This window comes from Oenanthe melanoleuca, chromosome 2 (assembly GCF_029582105.1).
Source record: "Oenanthe melanoleuca isolate GR-GAL-2019-014 chromosome 2, OMel1.0, whole genome shotgun sequence".
In the NCBI taxonomy this organism is placed as follows: domain Eukaryota; kingdom Metazoa; phylum Chordata; class Aves; order Passeriformes; family Muscicapidae; genus Oenanthe; species Oenanthe melanoleuca.
The window spans coordinates 21,076,146-21,091,708 of NC_079335.1; the positions used below are offsets into that span (position 1 = coordinate 21,076,146).

At 36.1% G+C, this 15,563-nt stretch overlaps 1 protein-coding gene across 3 annotated transcripts in view; it reads left to right on the forward strand.

Annotated features, from left to right (window-relative positions):
- The window catches only part of RNF19A (ring finger protein 19A, RBR E3 ubiquitin protein ligase), a 56,724-nt gene that overhangs the window by 5,350 nt on the left and 35,811 nt on the right, over window positions 1-15,563 (forward strand). The window contains exon 3 of one of the 3 annotated variants that reach the window (XM_056484752.1): window positions 7,616-7,698. The exons of the other annotated variants lie outside the window; for them this stretch is intronic. The gene's annotated coding sequence lies outside the window, so the exon portion shown is untranslated. The remainder of the gene's footprint in view (window positions 1-7,615; window positions 7,699-15,563) is intronic. 3 annotated transcript variants of the gene reach the window in all.

Below are 15,563 nucleotides of genomic sequence, written 5' to 3' on the forward strand. Positions count from 1 at the left end.
GAACTTACTGTATATTTCTGTGAAACTGGACAATGGGGGGATGTTTTGGCAGATCTTCTGCAGTATCGTCATTCAGAACTCAGTCTCAGGAAGAAACATTTATACTTTCTTTTAGGAAATAGAAAGCTTTTATTTTGTGTAAATTAGATAGTTGAGGAGTGCTTTAGGCTTTTTATGACCTGAAAATTAAGGCCATATGCCAGGCCCATATTCAATGTTGCAGCTCTTCCTTGTATCAAGATCTGATAGCACTTTCCCAGTAAATATTTTAGTAAGTATTAATTAACATCTGTACAGAAACTGTACAGTGGTTGTTGCAACATACTGTTTGGCTTTTCTCCTTCATATCAAAATGCATTATGTAAGGAACTTCCAGGTGTCCCTCAGACTTTTGATAGTGGAAGAACATTTGGATGGGAATAAATGGTGATTGTAGTAACATCATCCTACTGGGAAAGATGAAGCCTGATACAAAACATTGTCTTCTGGTCAGCCATTGGGAAGTATCTTACTCTGAGTCTGCCTTTCGTGTTTCCGTAATAGGCAATCTAATACATTGATCAATGCAAAGAAATGTGTCTGGAAGGTAGAAAGTATGTTCAAGGTTACTTTATTTTTAGACTGTGTACTGGAAAAATAACTTTAATCAAAGTGTTCTCCACTGTGTGTCCTGATGGAGGTGCTCCGATTTTGTGTTCTACTATACCATTAAGTACCATTAAGTCAAATATAAACAGAATAGAGCCCTTTACATTACCTTTTTTTTTTCCTGAGTTGAAGATCCTGCTTCAGTTTACTGAGACAAGCAGCTACCTTTTCACTTCTATTTTACCTGTGAAGCTGTGTCTCATACTTACTTTTTGTTTGATGTTGATTTCTTCAAAAGAAGAAGTTAAGCTTTCCCTTACATGATACTGCTAAAAACATTTTGGGAGCCCTTTTACCCAGGGTCAGAGATGGAGGTATCAAACTTCTAGTTCTTTTTTAAGCAAAGGGAATAGTAGCTATAGGCTGTGAAGGCAGGCTATTGCTTTACTGAAGTGTAAGATTTTACAGTCAGTGTAAGTTTTATCTGTGGGATGACATAGAGGAGAAACCTAAAAAGCTGTTGTGCACGCTTCTCTTCATTTCCCACTGCCATGGTTTTAACCCATCTGGATTTTGATTGAGAGGTTTTAGTACCTAATGACCAGAAGTATTTTCTTCATAAAGTTTCTGTGTAACTAGGTGGTTTTTTTTTTGGTTTTTTTTTTTTTTTTTTGTTTTTGGTTTTTTTTTTTTTTTTTTTTGTTTTTTTTTTATATCTGCTCTCTTCTTCACCTTCCTGTTCCTATTTGCTATTGCATTTTCTTCCCTTTACGTGCCAGTATGCTTTGTTTGGACTTTGTCTGTGGTGGTTGTGCAAAGCTGCAGAAAAGTAGACTTCGCCTTCTGTGACCTGATACCAGGCAGAAATTTAGCCAGGGCAAGAATAGAAGAGAGCCTGTAAACTCAGCACAGGAGTCCTGAGTCTTTCCATTATTAACAATTAAAGATGATTCCAAGATAAATTAGGTAATGGATTAACTAACTCATGAAAAGAGAACAAGGATAAACAAAGAGAAATATCCTGCTTTGCAAGAATTTAGATTATTAGAATTATATGCTGCCTGCATGTCTGGGAAAGGAAGAACAAACTTTCCTGTTTTCAGTGTTTAATTTAGTTAGTAGATAAGGTATATGATGTTCCAGATTAATTCAACAGCAAAAGATAAGTTTAAGCTTTGCAGGAGGGGTTTTTACTGGGGAATGGGTTAAGAAATAGAAGCATCCTGTTTAGTCCTGCCCAGCAGTGCTACAGCTTTTTCTTTAAAACAGTAAGCAGTGAAAACAGCTTCTTCCTACCTCCTACACCCTCTCCTAATCAGCATAATATCTTGGCTGGATCTAGACCAAGAGCTGTTGATTGGATGAAATACAGAGGCAGTGACATGGTTTTGTTTTCATTGTTCCTTTTTTCTGTTTTGTTTCTGAGGTGTGAAATATTGCTGGTTTCTTATTAGGGCTATACAGTCATATCCTTTTTCTTATCTCTAAGGTCATACAATATTACCTTTCTGTTTTGAGGGTAACAAATAATTTGTAAGTCACAGTTGCAACCTAAATTATCTTTCATAAGCTGTGGGGATCTGCACTGTATGCTTTTTAAATCCACTTTATGGAAAACTGCATATGCACAATTAATGTAAAGCCACAATATGCTGCATTTGTGGGATGAATTCTCTTAAACTATCTGTAAGTTTGATTTTGTTTCTTTCTGGTAGATAAAAATAAAAATAACAAAAAATTGGTAATAAGGAACATTTGATATGGTTGGCATTTCTCATGAAATGGTGAAAATGCACCTCTTAAGTATTCAGATGAATAGTTTTATTGTGCTAAAAATCAGTGAGAGATTAGAATCCTGAAAGGAAGGAGCTTCCAGTGGGCAGTACAGTGAACAGAAATGCAATACTTCATGGGAAACCTTGGGCAGATTGATGCTTTTATCTATAAGAACATAGTGTGGGTGATGAAGCTGTCTGTAAAATACAGTCCTTTTGAACTTAGAACTATTCACTTTTAAAGTTCATCCCTGAAATAGAGTGCTTTGTATGGTGTTACTATAGATTAGTACCTGGATATGGGTGATTTTGGAGTATTAGGTGATGAAGTCTTGTTTTGGAGGTCTGATTTTCCTTCAGAAAAGAGGGTTTATTAGATTTAACTTCATTATCACATGTGTCATAAAAACAGTTGACTGGAGTGTGGCTTTGAGTATGTGTTATTGAAGTCAGTACCCAATTGCAGTAACTTTAACTTACCTAATGTGCATTCTGCAAAACAGTGCATTTTGTAGGCTCATGAAGAATGGCTCAGGTTTTCATGGTGTATAGAATGCAAGAACTCTGTCTATTGTTAAGACAGGGAAAATAGCTCTAGGATGCTGGTAGTTTAACTGTTTCTCAGAAACCATGATAATGGATGCACCAGAAATACTACAAAGGTATGGCTTCTGAAGCAATTACATGACTGGTTTGCCCAGACTTTAAAATGTGAAGGATTGCATGTGTAAATAAAAAGTGAAACTGATTCTGCCACTGCATGCAATTAATTGTAATTTTAAGGTTTCAGGTAAAATTCTCAAATGTTAGTAAAGGCCAGAATTAAAGTTGAAGAAACAACCATAACTGGATTATCATTTGTGCCTACCTTTATTAACTTCCTGATCTTAATTATACAGCTGTGGTTTTTGGTTTTTTTCCCCTGCAGAAGCATTATTCAGAACACAGTTGCTCTCTCTACTGCGTTGTCCATTTACTTTGGGCAGAAATAAACCTAGTTTCTGTGGCAGTTATTTCCATTGAATAAGAGATATAATGCAAATAGAGTAAAAAAAAAAAAGATTTTTATCTTGTCTGAATCTTGGCTGTGTTTGGTGGGGATGGGGATGCATGGGCACTATTGATACTGCATCTATCTTTGAACATATTTACTGTGTAACATGCCCAAGAACGTAGTTTCATTTAGGCTATCGCAGGTCAGGCACCTGAGGTGGTAAATAAATTAATCATTAATCACGTTCTAATATGGTATCTGTTAACAGGGATAATAACCATGCTACTTCAGTGAAATGAGTATGGTTTTGACTATTTCAGCAATATTAATCTAACATATTGGTGCTCTGCAATGACTTATGAAGAAATCAATTTCTGCTTTCAGAGTAGCATTATGCAGTAGTTATTTATTTGTTTATATGGGGGGCACAGGGAGTAAGAATGAAATCCTGACCAATGACCTGATGTGTACCAGGCAAAGATTATATTGGGGGGAAGGGATAAAAGCCATGAAGTGAAACTGTCATAATGTACTTCAACAATCATTTCCAAATGTAGCCTCATCAAGTGAAGTATTTCTATTATGTGTTGTTTTCTATCCATTAAAAATAATAATTGCAGTCATATCGGGAGGCTTGGAAGTCACTCACTAGGCAGACTGCTGCTGTTTGAGCTAGTAGTATCTAGTAGTGTCATGCTTTATAGGGATTGACCTGAGGGATTGTGATCCATGTGTTTGTGTGGAGTGTTTTATGTCTGTCTTTGGACTGTAGAGGATGGGCAGTATAGGAAGGCTTGCTTTGACAGTAGAAGCTGCCTTTTTTTTTTTTTTTTTTTTTTTTTTTTTTTTTTTTTTTTTTTTTTTTTGTCACTGGCAATGTAACTTTTACTTTCTGCATCATTAACCATTTTTTATGCAAATCCTGTTCATATTTAGCCAGTTAAGATTTTTGTTAGGATGATACCTTAGCTGATCTAAAATCATATCATTTTCAATACCTAATCTGGTGTCTTTACTTTTTCTCTCCTGTGACTTGGAGATACTTTCCTTCTCAGTTTCCTGTTCAACTATTCTGTAGAATTTTTCTTGCCTTTGTTGGCTTGCTTTACTCTAGTGTTGGTAATCAGCCAGTCCATTTTGTCTCTCTATATATAATGTCTTATTACTTTTGCTAAAGTTCACAGATTACTTCCACAAGCAACAAACCTCGTGGTTTCCTCACTCTGCAATCCCCACTTTTTTCTTATATTTATCTCTTTAACATGCTCTGATGGAGTTGCTGTTCAACCATCCAGTTTCAGTGCAGGTTTCACTTACCTTTCAGGCAGCCATCCCTTTGACTGTTGTTAGAATTGCAACACAGTTTAGATTGAAATCTCACCCCCTCTGCATTTAGTTGAAGTTTCTTTTGGATTGCTGCCACTTATTAGTTGGATGTTGGAAAGGATAAGTCAGCTTCCTACCCTTATTTTCTGGTACTTTGATCGAGGCATATTGTTCACCTGGAAGTGAAAGGAAGATTCTATTCAGTTCCAGGCTGGATCAAGTTTAGTAGAGATATTAACAGATAAAATACATGCTCTTTGCTGAAGACTGGATATCTTTTTCTGGCATTCCCAAAAAGTTGCAAGCATGGATATATTCACATTACTGGAAAGGTGATAAAATGTATATCCAAGTTACACAGGCCAGAATTCAAATTCCAGCTTCAAAGTGTGCTAGTGCTAAACATTTCCAGAGAAAATACTGCAAGTTTTTATTTATTTTCTCTTCTAGGATAACTTTCTCCATTAGATTGTTGTGGTTTTTTGAGCTGTGGTGGTTTTTTGTTATTGTCTTAAGTACTTTGGTTGAAATAAGAGCTCTGAAGAAGACTCTAGTGTATAACTTTCAGCCCAGTTTGCTTGAGAAGATTCTAAGCAGGTTGGAAAATAGGATATTAGAGTGGGAAGTGTCAGGCAGTCATAATAATAACTAGCCTTTATTTTAACAAGAAGATACTGTCTTTTGAAGTAAATTACTTGCTAAACTGTAAAAATGAGGTGAGTCACAGTGCATTTAACTTACTACTTTATTTTCTGTTTTCAATAGCATGGTTATATTTTTCCAATTGGACTTAATCTGACTGTGTGCTTACATTCTCCTCCCCCATAACATCTGCTGTTTAACCATGAGGTGCTATATCCATCCTTGCTTTGAAAGCCTGCTTCTGCTTTTTGTAGGACTGCTGTACTCTTTTGTGTGCTGCTGATATCCTGCATCTATTAGAGTGAGTTCTGGTAAATGATTGCCTTTGGGGAGTTAGTCCCACAGAATAGTGTACAAGCTAGTTTGGAAACTTGGCTGCTAGCAGAAGGAAATTGTTTGCTAAATAGCTACATGATTTAAAATGTTATACTTCTTACCACCTTCTATTTTTTAATGCTTTTCTCTTGGAATTTGCTAACCTACAGCAAATCATGTAATGCAGTGAGTGTTTCTGCTCCTATTCAGATCCAAAGATTTAGCTTAAACCTCTATTACAGGCAGTTTAAACCAAATACCTGACCTCACTTTGAAGAGTGAGACGTGGTCCTGTTCTGAATTTGTGCTTCAGGGTGGGTTAACCTGCAACAAGAGATAGCATGGGCCACTGCTTGTACAAATTTAACCCTCTGAAATGGGGGCTGCTTCAGTAGGTTTCTGAAAATATGTAGTGAAGCTTACTGAGCACAAAGTTGCTCTGTACCTTGGAAAAGTTGTACTCTTTAGTATTTAAATATTTTAATATTTTACAATGCATCCATATTTATCTACCTACATTCATGCAGATCTGCCATGTCTGTCCTCACTGAGCATTGTTGCATTTTGGAAGCATTTGTGCATTGTTGGAAGCAATTATATTAAAATACAAAAAACCTGCAAGTTGCCTAATTGCACATTAATATAATTTTGTAAGTGTATTTTTTTCCTGCTGAAATAAATTTCTTAAAGCTATATTTAGCTTAATTAGTCTTAAACAAGTCCAGATTTTACTGTAACTTCAGTGATAACTGATTTATAAACAAGAAGTATGTTTGAAGTAAAACTGAGGGCACATTGAAAACAAGTGATGTAGTATCTCATGGAATGATGCAATCTAGCTTGAAGGGAGGGTTTGTGTTGTTTGTTTATTTTAACTGTCATGTCCCTAGGTATTTTACTACATTATTTTGGTGATGCTGAGGATTTTCTTCATGTATTTACAGCTTGAAGTGACTTTTGTTTTCTTGTCACTGTGATCGTTTTATTTTGTGCTTAGGGCCACAGAGCATGCATGGCTTGCTAGTACTGTGAAATAATACCCTGTGGTTGCTTTCTTTTAATAAAGTAGCAAGATAAATATTAAATTATATGTTCTAGCAGGTAACATAAGGAAATCCTTGAAAGATCTCCTGGGCTGACATAAAGTTTGTTTTTCAGAAGTTTAAATAGCTTTTCAATGAAATTTTACACCTGCTTCCTCTAATGTATTTGTGCAATGGTTTTCTTTGGAACTGCAGGAGGAAATAAATGGTTTCAAGCAAACAGTGAAGCTCCTGACTTCAAAATACTTCTTTCAAAAGTGAAACAACTTTCCTTTCTTAAATAAATAAGAACCACACATACCTTCCCATCTTACATTTTTGAATTCGTATGTATAAATCTGAAGAGATTTTCATCTTAAGTCTTCCATACCAAAAGAACTATTACTATTGAACAACTCAGATTATATTAGAGACATGGTTTAGTGGTGTTAGGTTAACACTTGGACCCAATGATTTTGGGTATCTTTTCCAACATAACCGATTCTGTGAATTTATGTTGGAAAAGGTTTCCTGGACTTACTCTAATTTTGCATGTCTTTATTATAGTGGTGTAAAAAGAAAAGTTTTCCATGGAGATGAGTTCCCTAGTTGAAAGAGGCAATACAGATAAATTTTTGTAGTGTCTTTTCTTCTTCAGTGACTCCTTACCTAGAGTATCCCAAAAACAAACTAGATAGCATCTATCTCATGCTTTGCTTAACTAGGAGATTACTTAAGGAATATAATTAAAATATAATAGTTTTTACTGCCTAAGGTTTCTTAATTAGGATGTCTGCAGACAGTTGATTTTCAAATAAGCTGATACATGCACGCAAATACACAAAATTGTTGGACACCCTTTTGTTTTAGTTTTTCTTACTACAGCTACAGTATTGAATGCTCCTAAAATTCTGTCATGTTTAGATTTCACTGCCAGTTCATTTCTTCTGCAGATCTGACCTGTGAGGACTGCTTCCCCACATTCTCTTGGGATGTCATCTGTTTAATATTCTTGCTGTGTCTGCATAAGTGTATGGTTAGCATTTTAAAAGACATGATGCTTTTTGTTTGCTTTGGTCTGTTACCAAAACTTTTTGTTAAAGTTTGCTCCTTTTATATTATGCTCTGTAGTGAAATGCTTTCAGCAATCTCTTGAAAATAACCTAATTTCCAAGATTTTTACTAGTTCAGCTCTATTTCACAGCAACTTTTTGGTAGCTTTAGAGAAACATTTATCAAGTCCATGATTGGTGAAGTATTTTATTCTTGTTGACAAGTCGGACCAGGTGTGAACTACATACTAACACACGGACTATGTTTTGTAAACCTGATGTTTTCCCTGGCTCAGTAATTAAGCTGACTTCCTATTACCTTTATTCAGGGCATAATGCTAAAGATTTGTATCAAAATTGTGAAATTATTTGGCATAAGGAATCTTTGTCACAGCTAGATGAGATTGCACTTTGATTCTTAGAATGAAGTTACTTTATTTTTCTTTAAGGAAGGTTTTCCTTCACAAGCTTGTTTATTGGTTAGAATAAGTTAGTACACTTACATTGTAATATAGTATATTGATTTCCATCATGTATTTTGTATTTTGGGAAACATTAAAAGTAAAAACCAACACATTTGTTGGAAAACTGCTGTATTGATGCACATTTATATGACCATAAAATTTTAACTTCAAGGTTATCTGTGTGGTTTAACACTTCCAACTTTCTTGTTCCTTAGCAAAAATTGTGTGCTAATACTCTTTTTAAAAGGCAGAATTTTTTTAGTTACTAGAACATCTGAAATCCAAGGCATCAGTTTAAAAATTCTCCTTCTTGCCAGTTGTGATTGTAGACTATTCTATAGCTAATTATTATATTTCTAAGGCATTTAAAATAGTGAGGAAAAGTAAGATTTGGACTAAAAATAATTCTTTTGAGTAACTGGATTGGTGTTACAATATTAGATTTTTAAAAAAATTCAATTAATTTGATAAAATATGTGGACTATAGTAGATGTTATATGTAATGAGAAAGGAATGTGGAAATGGGAGGGAGTTATTTCACCCTGTTCTGTAGAGGAAAAACAAAGTTTAGTGATATGCAGAGGATCAGAATGCTCCTGTTATATTCCCTTTATTTCGATAGCTGATGCAGTGATTGTCAGGAGTTCAATTTCCTCTCCACTTTTAAAATTAAACCAGTCTCAATCCAAGTTCCTTCCTCAGCTCAAACTGGGTAAGGACATAAATTATATGTTGGTTTGGAGAGACAAGTTTATTTCTGACCCCTCTGGGTGGCTGGTGAAAACTTGGCAGCCTGGGATTAAATCAGTGTTGGCTGAAAGACATCCATCGTGCTCCAGGACAATTCTGTCCCACCTTTAATAATGCTTCACAAATGAAAAAAGAATGTGCTGTCAATTCACCATAAAATTTATTATTAAGACAAAAACTGTGCCTGCTCAGGATTCAATTTTGTTAATTTCCTTCCCCCATAGGTTAGTTTTGATTGGGGGTGTGAGGAGAACATTTTGGTGCAAAGTTGAAATTGAAGTGATTAGTGTGGTCTCTAGTTGGGGTTATAGCCTTGTTCCGTTCTTTTGTATATGCAATTATACAGCTGTCTTAAAATGTCATGTGACATCATGAATCAAAATAATCTGGCTATTGACTGCCATTTTAATTTTTTTGAGAAAAGGCTTTCTCTTGAATAGCTAGCTTCTCTTATATTTTTTTTTAAGCATGGTTATTTTTCACATCTTCTTCAATAACAGATGGGACAGACCAGAAGAAATGGTGCTTAAAGATGACAGAATTTTGCACTTGCGTGGGAAAGTGATTTCAGAGCTTGTTGGTGTCATTTTATGTTTCTTCTCACAGTTCATTGAAGGATGTCCTAGTGAAATGTAAATGCATTATCAACAGCATATCTGTAAAATGGAGGCCTGGAGTTGTTGGAAATAAAGCCTCTTGTGTGGCAAAGCTGGAAAGAAAACGAAGGCTTCACTTTAATTTGGCACTCATGTTTCTTTGGCAGCCCTCCCATCTTTCCTGTCTTGGCTGGTGTTCCATCAGTCAGTGAACTTGTATATGGATCATGATGCATCAGAAAGGCACCTATGATATGACATAATATAAAGAAAAAGAAGACCCAAATATTTTCCTTTTCTGAACAATCCATAGTTACTCTACTGTCTGTTAAAACTATGATTTTTAGGTCAATTTGTCTGTTGACATTCCTGTCACTTTAAAAAATAACAAATCTTATGTAAGATCAAAAAATTTCTGCTCAAGATTTGTTATTTCAGCCTGATTCATTTCCTGTTTTTCTGCTAACCACTGACAGAAGGAGAAATAAGTATTCTCAAACTGTTTGTTTGTAAATCTAGAAAATATATAATTCACTGTATTACTGTGTGTGGCTGTAAATGATGCAGAGATTTATGCAGTGCTTCCCTCTGTCAGCTTCTGGTCATGCACTTGCTTCCCTGGCTAACACTGCTGTTCCAAGGCTTCACATCTTTCTAGGTGGAAATTCAGTTCTGATATGAGAAAGATGAGGATAAGTTAGAACTTCTGTCCTCAGATTATGGTGTGAGAACCAGAATATATTCAGTTGGATTAGTGGCAAATTAAATACTGATTTTTGGGAGCAGTTTTTTGAGCTGTGTTTTGTTAGGCTGTTGGGCTCATTGCCTTAGATTCTCTTGAGTATTCACAGTGCTGAGAGAGAGATTTGTTATTTATATGGACAGCAGTATAGAAGGTACTGGAATATACTGGCTGGGAGATGAATGTACTTTTTGAATCTGAAACCACTCTGACAAGTTAAAAGTTCATGTTTAGGGCCCAGAACCAATAGAAAATTTGTTGCACCTGTCACTTGCACAATGGAGTCTTACATAGGCTTCAGGCAGGATCCTGAACTCATAAAATGGATAGTGACTTGTTGCATTTTGGTGAACTTGGAGGGTAGTCAGGAACATTGCTTTGTTTAAATAACAGCATGTGTTTTCTCATGGCTACTGATACCTTGAAATGTATTAAAATTGTAATGTTTTAATACATTCTTGTATGATTTATATTTGAGTAAAATATAGATTGGCCTTTAAGGATGTATTGCAAGAATATATCTTGCACAAAAGCTACATCCCCTTGTTTTCAATCAAGTGCCTGAGCACTTCCAACAGGGTTTTTTTGGCAGGAGGTTGTAGTTTATGCTGTAATATGCAAATTGATGAGTTAGTAGACAGTTGGAAGTTTGCAGTTTCTTTTACATTAAACATAATCAAATTAAGTAATTGCTTAAATAGTTTTTTAAAAGTAAAATTGGAGATTACAGTATATTATTGAAATCCTTTTAGAACTTATATTTCTGAATTAGTTTGAGTGATAATATAGCTGGCTTGGCCTTTTACATATTTATTTCTTGGTTAGGGAGGATTGCTTCTTTTGGGAGAAACAAACCCAGGCCTTCAAGCTTTTCAAATCATTTTATCATGGCCTTTCGTTCTGAAGTTATCAACACTTTTCTGTTATAATTTACAGAGTCAGTACATTAAATTCTTTGAAATTGTTTTTGTCTGGATTTTATCAAGTGTTTGTCTTTCCTTTTAGATATGTGTCTTTCCTTCAAGAATGAGAAAGGTGTACTGTTGAGTGGTATCAAATACCTTTAGGCTGCCATTTCAGACGGTATATTTTGCCAAAAAAAAGAAAATGTAAGGGGTCTTCCTCCAGTGATATCAATTCTGTGGAGGATATTATACTGTAGAATGAGCAGGAGATATAAGGGAGAAACAGTTTCTTGTACATGGTCTGTGGATATTTGGGATGGACTATGGAGTCATACATGAAGGAGTAAAAAGCATTCTTTATTTCTGTTCCAAATGGTGGTGGGATTTTTAAATGTTTTTGAGGACAGCCCATGGTGATGAGTGGACTGGTGTGCTACATATATTATATATTACAAAGAAATGAGATCAAGTTGTGGAGTCATTGTGGCTTAATGCTTAGCAGCTCAGACAAAGGAGGCTGATCATTGCTGCCATCCCAGTCTGGCTGTGAGGTTAAAACACCTTCTCTGTCCGCTGTCAGCTGTTCTTTGCATTGTCACATTATCTGGCTGCTTCAAACACCTGTCTGTGAAATGAGTGATGTGTCCTTTCTCTTCATGTTTTGTTTTTAGAATTTATACTAGATATGAAAAAATGCACTTACACATGTGCTATAAGTGTATGATACAATGGAAGTGGTCTTGTAGGTATTCATTTGGACTAAGGGTGCTACATCAAGTAAGCATTAAAGAATTCCTCTTTTTAGGAGTTTATTAGGAGCTACAAGTATTGTGTATACAACTGTGTATACAATACTTAAAACTGACAGTATTTTATATAAGTAGGATTAATACTTCATGTTGTGAAACAAGGCATTCATATTTTTGGTTATATTTCATTCAAAAGGTAGTTGGTCTGAAGTGAAAAAAAACCCCACCAAATATTGTTTCTAAGAATGCAGAGAAAAGGTTTCTCAATGTTTAAAAATATAGTACAGTGCAACTGCTCTGAGAATGTTATAATGTCTGTGTTTTGGATCAGAGGTCAGGGTTTTTTCATTTTCTTTTGCTTTTATTTTCTTAGAGAAGCCTTGCTCCATCTTTATTCTATCTCTGTGAAAACTTGCAAGGAATGGCAAATTTTTAGAAAGTGGTTTTGAGCATTTTCTTTAAAGACTGATTGCTGTGGCAACTAAATTCTGAACACTTCATGTACAGCTACACTTTTTCAGCCACTGTAGCAAGTGGTGAGGTCCTTAAATTTTGTGTCATGGCTGCTGGGCATCAAGTCAGTGATACGAGACCCAAGTGAGAAGGGGGAATGCTTCCTTCTGCTCTTGAATCTATGTTAGGATGAGAGGCTTGAGACAAAGTGGGAGCTGTCTACCTTCATTTCAAAGGAGGTATAGGAAAACGTGATGGTAGAGGCAATAGAAGAGGTAGAAGGAAAAGGGATAAGTGAGTAAGAACAGGAAGAAAAGGTTGCATGAAGGAACTGAGGGTGATGTAGACTGAAATGGCTGGTTTTGAACCAAATTTCCCTTTTTATGACAGCTTTCCCTATTTCACATTTTTGCTCTCAAACTAGAGCACCTGCAATAGAAAATTATAAAAATAAAGAAGAGACTGTTCACAGGTCCTTAACCCCTTCTCATTATTGAACAACATCTGGAGAGGAGGGATGGAAAGGTTTAAACAAAGCTTTGCCATGCATGGCCTTCTCAGCTACCACCTGTGTCTGCTGTTGCAGGAGTATGGGTTTATTTCACAAGACTCCTTCTTTGTGATGTATTCCACAACCCCTAGTTCAAAATATGCTTGTAGCAGACTGTACTGTCCTTGAGAGAAGGCATTCTTCTAGGTTTGTTGTCCTCTTTAGAAACCCATTGGCCAGTGTTAATCAAATCTGTCACGGGGATAGAAGTTTCAAAGAGAAACTAATTCTAGTTAATTCTAGCTAAGTCTTGTCACTTGGTGTCTGCAAATTATTAAATTGCAGAAAATTTGTGTAAGAGAACATTCTCATGCTCTGACAACTGAAAAAGTAGTATTGGAATTTAAATCACTGGACAACAGCCACATTATTTGGAGTGTGCTGGGATATAATCTTAAGATAGGGAATGCTAGAACAAGGAGTCTGTGGCACCTCATTTGTACAGTGTTTGTAGTGTTGAGCAAGGCCCTTACAGAATAGCTATTCTGAATAGACTCTAAGGTGATGATCGACAGGTCAGTGCTGTCAGTGCTCAGCCTAAATTTTGAACCTATACAGCCCTACATTGATGCAAACCAGCCTTAGAACTTTGGCAGCCCACAGTATCATAATCTCTGTTCAGGTGACAGCATTAGCTTTGGTGTCTGTTTCCCATTTTGCAAATTTGGAAAATAATCTTCTATTGCAGAATTTCTATGAAGATTTCACAGCACTCCTTTGAAGATTGATTTGCTAATGATTTTGAAGCCTTTAGTCTGCTAAAAATATCTTAAGGATTTGTGGGGTATTTGTGAATTCAGTGTTGTATAATGTTGTTACAAAGCAAAAAATATACAACACGTAGAAATGGAGCCTGATTTAGTATGGAAATGAGAAAAAGCTGTTGCTGGAATGAGGCCACTCCAGAAAAATCAATATGTCTGTATGATTCTACAGGAAGTTCAGAAGCTGGACACAGCCCTTGGGATTTCCCCAAGGCCTGGAAATGACTGCTAGAGCACTAAGTGGCATCCAGCAGAGGTCTTCCAGCTTCTCTTACTACAGCTCACCTACCTGATGCTATACTCACCACTGCTTGGGTGGAAAGAAACTGGCCCCACTTAATCTGGATCTGCCTGTCCTGGTTGTTGGATCTTTGTTATGGATAGGGGAAGAGATGTCCTGCTGTCCCTGAAAACAGTGACAAGGATCAGATATCACAGCCAGCCATCATAGATGCTGAAACTGGACCAAAATTTCCATTGTGCTCCAATGCACCAGCTATGCTGTCAATTGGCTGGATGGGGGATGCTGAATTTAGTTTTTATGGACAGCTTGCTTTCTGGAATCCTTAATTTTTGAGCAGTCAAATGTGCAATAGTAAATTTCCTCATAGTCCTTAGTGTAGCTTTGTGTGCCTCTATTATCTGAAGAGTATGTGATAATGTATGTCACAAGCAGATAATTTATTTATTGGGGAAAGGACTTTTTGGAGGGAGAAGGAGGGTAAGATTTTTGTCTTCTGTAATCACATTAGCAGTGGTGTGATGACAATCACTTTCACTTGGTTTTGCCAGGTATGGCATGGCTGTGTAGAACTTCTATGCACTAGAATTAAGTACACTATAGGAAACAGTTCTATATGAAAAAGTTGTTTTACAGTGGTTTTATTGTCGTTGTTGCTAGAAAAAGACTTGGTAGCTCAGGTTTTTTGGTGGCTCTTGATACTGTAGAAAACATAAAAGGATTAGAAAAAGTGTTTTTATAAGGTAGAAAGTCAAAGTAGAAACCAGAGTTGTCAGAAATGCTGATCCGAACTTTTATATTAATTTCCTTCTTTGTTGTCAGGCCAAATTTAAGGAAGGAGTAGATGTCACACAATTACTCTACACCAGTGAGTACCTAATAAGGAGAGGGCAGTTTCTAGATACTTGTGGGGCTTTCTCTTACTGTCCTGAGAACAATTTGTGTCACATTCTCCCCCTCTTTTCCTTCTCTCAGAAATTTGTATGCCATAATGGTGAGGTCAGATTAGTGAACAAACAATACTGCATCCATGTGTAAATTGTACAGAACTGTGCCTTCTATGGTAGGTTAACTTTCACTCCACACATTTCATATTTCTTTTCTCTTTCTCATTTTTCTTCTCTCCCCTTCTTTCTCAGCAAAACAGTCTCCTAGGATTGTGGCTTCTGAGGTTGCTATGTGACTGGACATTTGGAGAGAAAGGAGAGGGATTTCTCTCTTTCCCTGTACAAAGACAGGGAAACCTGTTAAATTTTAGTAGTACTTTGTTCTTCCATTGAGAAGCTGCAAATGCAGCTGAAGGTGTTTTAAGTTCTCTAATGGGGAAGTGTGGACAGATATAAACTACCTCAATTATATCAAAACTAAAAGTTATACAAAACGTTATGTTTTTTAGTGTAGCTGTTATCTTCCAAGAAAGGAATAGTCAACCTGACCAGCAGGTATTTAAAAAGGCTGCACTCAGAATACATTTAATTTTAGGTTAAGGCTTGCTAGTGTAAGTAAGTAATATAAGTCTTGTGAGCTGTAGCAATCCATTTTCAGACATAGTGTTGTACCATGTGAGTTGACCTGGCAGATTGATAAATGCAAGTAAACTAGAAGAACATTCATAATCTTTACCTGTTCTGATGT